At 43.6% G+C, this 5,000-nt stretch overlaps 1 protein-coding gene across 2 annotated transcripts in view; it reads right to left on the reverse strand.

Annotated features, from left to right (window-relative positions):
- The window catches only part of LOC119574109 (tetraspanin-9-like), a 35,108-nt gene that overhangs the window by 7,705 nt on the left and 22,403 nt on the right, over positions 1-5,000 (reverse strand). The window contains exon 1 of one of the 2 annotated variants that reach the window (XM_037921183.1): positions 1,809-1,900. The exons of the other annotated variant lie outside the window; for it this stretch is intronic. The gene's annotated coding sequence lies outside the window, so the exon portion shown is untranslated. Of the gene's footprint in view, positions 1-1,808; positions 1,901-5,000 lie in introns of those variants that run through there. 2 annotated transcript variants of the gene reach the window in all.

The following is a 5,000-nucleotide window of genomic DNA, read 5'->3' on the forward strand; positions in this document are numbered from 1 at the left end:
TCTTAAATAGAACGAACATAATAAGATGACTAATGATAATAATTATAATAATAACAATAATAATGATAGTACTGACAACAATAAAAATAATAACAATAATAATAATATATAATAATAGATAATAATAACAATAAAATGATAAATATCAAATAATAATATAATCATAATAATAATAATAATAATAATAATAATAATAACAATAATAATAATGTTAGTAATAATAATAACAGTAATAACAATAGTAATGGTAATAGTAAAGATAATAACAACATTAATAATAACAATAACAATAATAGTAATAACAATAATAATGATAACAATAATGATACTAATAAAATGACAGTAATAATAACAATAATACTCACAAAAAAAAAACAATAATAATCACAACAATAAAACTCAAATAACACAACCAACTCATATTTTTCTCACAAATACCCTCTAAAAGGCACACCTGACGCTACTCCTCGAGCGGCGCCGGAGAGTGCCACAGAGAGTGCCACAGAGAGTGCCACAGAGTGCCACAGAGGCCCCTGCATCTGTAATGGACCTTGATATCAATCTAAATATAGCGCAAAGGAAGCTTTATCCGCCGGACAAACTGGTCTGATTTGGAAACGCGCTGTGTGTGTTTAGGTATGCAGGTCGCTTTGTGATTATGGATATGGATGTGTTTTGTGTGTGTGTGTGTGTGTGTGTGTGTGTGTGTGTGTGTGTGTGTGTGTGTGTGTGTGTGTGTGTGTGTGTGTGTGTGTGTGTGTGTGTGTCCGCGCGTGTGTGTGCACATAAACACAGCATAACAAAGGCACAAGCAAACGCAGTCTCTCTCACGCCCCGATTACGTTTTCTTTCCTATTTGCTTTCACTTTCAATTCCATTTCGACGCCGTGACCACAGAAAGCGCACATAACCTTGTGCCACCATAAATACCACGCTCTAATGAACCACGCGCTTCTGCAACATCACCATTCTCGTCACCATACCCTCACCACGGGCTCCACGTCACCACCACGGCCTTGAGATTCACCACAGTCCGGGAGAGAAAGCACGATTTTCATCACAACCGAGGAACACATTCCAACAGATCCGGTTATTGCAGCTAATTATTAAAAGGAACGCAGCTGCCGAAAGGGGGTAATGGTAGAATGGTAGATCCTCACGTGCACTACTATCACCGACCACTACCACCATTTACCATCATCTACCATCTACCACCTCGTCGTGCTTATCACGACTCAGATCTCATTTATTACGAGTGCATAGAAATCACCATGAGTGGTTCCCTGGACGCTTCACGCTTCTTCTCGCCGACTTTCGCTTTGGAAACACACGTGGTTTGGAGGAAAAGTCAGGGTCTTCGATTTCGTTTTCGCCAATGGTTTAATTTCATGATCTGGTGTTGACGAAAGGGAGAGGGATTTCGTATCGGGTCAATTTGCTCGAGATGCGGGCTGGCTTCCGTTGCATTTTTCCCTTTTGTTTCGGGGTTGCGGTTGAGAGCAGGTAAGCGCAAAGGGAAAATTTCACCGTTATGCTTCTGCAAACACGCGGTACCCCCCCCCCAACCCCCACTCCCTCCGCCCGCCGTAAAAGAACAAATCCCCCCCGAGGGCGCTTCATCACTCCGCCACGCTCCTCCCTCGTGCAACCTGAGGATCACTTAGTCTGCGTTTTCCTTTCCTCCTCTTTATCTCTCTCTCTCTTTCCCCCTTCCCTCCCTCCCCCCCTGACACAAAAGCACTTCACACTCTGCAACGATTTCACGCGCTCATTCACCAATCGAAAAGCAATTGCAAAGGCACAGTTACCCGAGAAGTATTGCCGTAGCACTGTGCACCGCTTGGCTGCGCGAAAGTGTGTGAGCCGTCGCGTGGCGGACCCTCCCTTCTTAACACACGCCGTCAGCCAATGGCGTTCGTCTTCGATCCCGCCAGCCAATCAGGCGCAGAGGCGTCATCGAAGACGTCAGAGAGTACGTCACGACTTACGTCAATGCCGTACTTCAACCAGCCCCTTTTTTCTCTTCTTTTGGTAGTGAGAAAAGAACATCCTGAACGTTTCTTAAAAGGGTTTTGTGACGGACCCCGACCCTTTGGGGGGGGGGGGGGGGGGGGCATGACGTCTAGGGGGGGGGAGGAGGAGGAAGAAGAAAAAAAAGGAAGAAAAGAAAAAGTTTAAAAAGAAAAAGAAGAAGGGGAAAAAAAAGGGGGAGGAGTAGGAGAGGAAGAAGAAAAGAGGGGAGGAGGAGGGGGGGGGAAGGAAGAGGAGGAGGAGGAGGAGGAGGAGGGGGAGGAGGAGGAGGGAGGAGGAGGAAGGAAAAAAAGGAGAAGAAAAAGAAGAAGAAGAAGGAGGAGGAGAAGGAAAAGGGGGAAGGAAGAGGGGAGGGAAGAAAAAAAGGGGGGGGAGGAGGAGGGAGGAGGAGAAGAAGAAGAAGAAGAAGAAGAAGAAAAAAAAAGAAGAAAAGAAAAGAAGAAGAAGAAAAAAGAAGAAAAAGAAGAAGAAAAAAGAAGGAGAAGAAGAAAAAGGAAAAGGAAGGAGGAAAAAAAAGAAGAGGGGAGGGGAGGAGGAGGGGGAGGGAGGAGGGGGAGGAGGAGAGGAGGAGGAGGAGGGGGGGGAGGGAAAAAAGAAGAAGAAAAGAAGAAGAAGAAAAAGAAGAAGAGGGGGGGAGGAAAAGGAGGAGGAGGAGGGAAGAAAAAGAAGAAAAAAAGAAAAAGAAGAAGAAGGGGGAAAGGGAAAAGGGGAGGAAAAAGGGGGAAGGGGGAGGGGGGAGGAGGAGGGGGAGGGGGAGGAGGAGAGGAGGGGAGGGGAAGGGGGGAGGAGGGAGGAAAGGGGAAGAAGGGAAAAAGAAGAAGAGAGGGGGAGGGGGAGGAGGAGGAGGAGGAGGGGGAGGGGGAGGAGGAAGAGAAAAAAAGAAAAGAAAAAGAAAAAAGGGGAAAAAGAAAAAGAAAAAAAAGGAAAAAAAAAGAAAAAAGAAGAAGAAAAAGAAGAAGAAGAAAGGGGGGGGGGGAAGAAGGGGGAAGAAGGGGGAAGGGGGGAAGAAGAAGAAGAGGGAAAAAGGGGGAAGGGGAAGGGAAGGGGGAAAAGGGGGGAGGGGGGGGGGAGGAAAGGAGGGAAAAGGGGGGGGGAAGGGGGAGGGAGGAGGAGGAGGAGGGGGGGAGGAGGAGGAGGAGGAAAGAAGAAGAAGAAAAGAAGAAGGAAAGGAAAAAGAAAAAAGAAAAAAAAAAGAAGAAAGGGGGGGGGGGAAGGGGGAAGGGGGAGGAGGAGAAGGAGGGGGGAGGGGGGAGGGGGGAGGAGGAGGAGGGGAAGGGGGAAGGGAAGAAAAAGAAGAAGAAAGAAGAAGAAGAAGAAGAAGAAGAAAAGGAGAAGAAGAAAAGAAAAAAAGAAAAAGAAAAAGGAAGAAAGAAGAAGAAAAAGAAAAGAAGAAGAAGGGAAAAAAAGAAAAAGGGAAGGAAAAAAAAAAGGGGAAAATAAAAAAAAAATAAAAAAAGGAAAAAAGGAAGGAAAAAAAATTAAAAAAAGGAAAAAAGGAAAAAAAGGGGAAGAAAAGAAGGGAAAAAAAAAGAAGGGGAAAAAGAAGAAGAAGAAAATGAAGCCTAAAAGAAAAAGACCAAAAAAAATAAGGATGGGAAAGAGAAGGGAAGAAGAAGACAAAGCAAGAGAAGAGGGAAATGGAAGTAGGGAAGAGGGAATAAGTGAAAGGGGAAGAAAGATGAGGAGGAGAGAGACGTATAAGAAAGAAGAAATAAACAGAAAGAGGAAAAGAGATAAGATAATAAAGATGAAAGAGAGAGAATGATAACACAAGAGAAAGAAGAAAAAAACGAAAGAAGAGACAGAAGTAGAAGAGAAAATAAGAAGGAAAATGAAAAAAAAACAATGAAACAAAACAAAGAAAAACAAAAAAGAAAAAACAATGAAACAAAACAAAGAAAAGAAAAACAAGAAAAGGAGACCCCCCCCAAACAAAAAGCAAATAGAAAAACAAGAAAACTAAAGGATAAAAAGACCGACTCAGAATGACAGGCGTGGAGCGGAGGGGGCGGGGGGGGGGGGGGTTGAAGACGAAGACGAAGAGGAAGAAGAAGAGGATGAAGAAGAAGAATAAGAAGAGGAAGAAGAAGAAGAAGGAGAAGAAGAAGAAGACGAAGAAGAAGAGGAAGAAGAATAAGAAGAAGAAGAAGGAGAAGAAGAAGACGAACAAGAAGAAGATCCAAACCAATCCAAAATAAGAGAGACGAAAATTTGACAGGGGGAAGGGGGGGGGAGGGGGCGAGGGCCTTGAGGCGCCCCCGCCGCCGTCCTCGGCAAGCCCTCGCCAAGGACACGACGCGGCTCATCCGGGTCCCGCAGCCCCCCCCCTGGCATGGCAAGGGGGGGCGGGGGGGGAAAGAGGATGAAGGAGGGGAGGGGGGAGCTTCAGGTAGGGGGGGGAAGGGAGGGGAGGCGATAGGCTTCATGTTGGAGGCAAAGGGGGGGGGGGGAGAAAGGGGTTTTTATTTATTCATTTATTTATTGGGTCTTTTTTTTTCTCTCTCTTTCTCTCTCTTTTCTTATTCAAATATTTTGGATTATCTTGCGTCTTATCCTATCTTGGCTACCGTTACGTAACACCGTCTTGCTCGCGTGGCATAAGGATTATTTTCCGCTGGACAATAAGTTTTTTTTTTCCTTATTGCATAATGTTGCTTCCTCTTTCTTTATTTCTTTCATTCCTTCTTTCTTCTTTAATTTTTTTTTTATCTCATTTAACTTCGTGTTTACATTTCGTTTTAATCATTCATTTATTTATTTGTCAAATTAATAAAATATCTAATCATGTGTCAAATAATATAAATAAAAATATAATTTTATTACAGTAGGGATTTTTGTAGCTTTAGTGAAATTTATTAAGAAATTATTACTGACATCATTATTATCTTTAATTGTATCGCTGACGCCGCCATCGTAATGGTAATTAATTGTCATTCATGTCATTATGACTCCTATTGATATCAAAATTA

This window comes from Penaeus monodon, chromosome 6 (genome assembly GCF_015228065.2).
Source record: "Penaeus monodon isolate SGIC_2016 chromosome 6, NSTDA_Pmon_1, whole genome shotgun sequence".
In the NCBI taxonomy this organism is placed as follows: domain Eukaryota; kingdom Metazoa; phylum Arthropoda; class Malacostraca; order Decapoda; family Penaeidae; genus Penaeus; species Penaeus monodon.